The sequence below is a fragment of the Megascapheus bottae genome, unplaced genomic scaffold (assembly GCF_031878675.1).
Source record: "Megascapheus bottae isolate mThoBot1 unplaced genomic scaffold, mThoBot2.hap1 HAP1_SCAFFOLD_62, whole genome shotgun sequence".
NCBI lineage: Eukaryota > Metazoa > Chordata > Mammalia > Rodentia > Geomyidae > Megascapheus > Megascapheus bottae.
The window spans coordinates 241,382-243,292 of NW_028327533.1; positions in this window are offsets into that span (position 1 = coordinate 241,382).

The window sequence follows — 1,911 nt, forward strand, 5'->3', positions numbered from 1 at the left end:
TGGAGGTCCTTTCATTTAGTGTCATCCTATATGGCTTACTTCACTTAGTATGATTTTTTCTAAGTCTTTCCATTTTCTTACAAATGGGGCGATGTCATTTTTTTTGACAGCAGCATAGAATTCCATTTGTGTATAAATACCACATCTTGTTGATTCAATCATCAAATGAGGGGCATCTGGGTTCCATATCTTTGCTATGGTAAATAGTGCTGCAATGACCATTGTTGTGCTAGTGGCTTTAGTATGTCCTTGTTTCTGGATGACTGGGTAAATGCCAAGTAGTAGAATTACTGGGTCATACAGAAGCTCTGTGTTTAGTCTTTTGAGGAACTCCCATAGTGCTTTCCATAGTGTTTGGACAAGTTTACACTCCAACCATCAGTGTTGTAGTGATCCCTCCTGGCTACCTCCCCACCAGTATATGTTGTTATTAGATTTCTTGATCATGGCCATTCTAACTGGAGTGAGGTGAAATCTTAGAATTATTTTTTTCATTTATTTTATATTGTAATTAATGGAAGAGTTACATTATATTTGCCAGATAGAAGGTACATTAATTCACATACTTTGATATCCTTTCTCATGTCTTGGTCCCCACTTCCCTCCCCCCACCCCCACCCCTCATCTTGTTTTCCCCCTTCCCTATCCAATTTCAAATAACCAAATACAAATATATCCAATATATCAGATGACAAAGTAAGATACTGTAACAATATGAGATAATCAAGAGATAGCAAAAGAGATGAGAGATAACATAGTACATTAAGGACAACAATCACTCATATAAGGCTTTTGTGGAATCTTAGAATTGTTTTGATTTGTATTTTTTTTATTATTTATTTTTTTATTGTAATTAGTAAAAGGGTTACATGATATTTGCCAGATAGAAGGTGCATTAATTCACATACATTGATACCCTTTCACATGTCTTGGTACCCGTTTCCCTCCCCCCACCCACACCCCCCACCCGTCTTGGTTTTCCCCCCTTCCCTATCAAATTTCAAATGTCCAAATACAAATAAGTTCAATATATCAGATAACAAAGTGAGATACTATACCAATATGAGATAACCAAGGGACAGCAAAGGAGATGAGAGACAACATAGTACATTAAGGACAACAATCATTCATTATATGGCTTTTGTTTCACTATCCTGGAGGTCCTTTCAATTAGCTTCACATTATATATCCTTATGTATCAAGATTTTGCTCTATTGCAAATCTCTGCTAGTAGAGCCCAAGGTTTCTACTGATTATGACGATTGAGGGGAAACCATTGAGCCTAAGTTCCTTTGAGTCTGGCTTACTTCACTTAATATGATTTTTTCTAAGTCTTTCCATTTCCTAACAAATGGGGCGATGTCATTAATTCTGACAGAAGCATAGAATTCCATTGTGTACAAATACCTCAACTTGTTGATCCATTCATCAACTGAGGGACATCTAAGTTGGTTCCTTCCTCTCTATACATTCTTTTAGTTACAAATAACCTTAAAATATTCCAAGGTAATGTTCTGAAAACTATAAACTCATCTTTTCCCTCTGAGTTTCTTCAGTAATAGCAAAGGGTGACTTACTAAACTGAATTATCCATTTTTTCATAAGTTTCATTGTACTTTCAGTATTAAAATTGTGATTGGGGCCAACTGAAGACAGCAAATGTAAATTGTCTCAATTCATGGTTATTTACCTGGTATTGATTGCTCTTGAAAAACAGCCTTCTACACCTTTTCTGAGTGGGCAGGATTCTAAAAGATTATTTTTATTCTTCCATAGATTTTTCTTTGGGATGACTCATTCTTGAATTCAGAATCAGAGATTAAGGCAACCAGAAGCTTTTCTTCGATCATGTTTTCTGCCTTAACTCTGGATTTTACTTCATCATAAGATGATGTATCTCTTCTAGCTGTA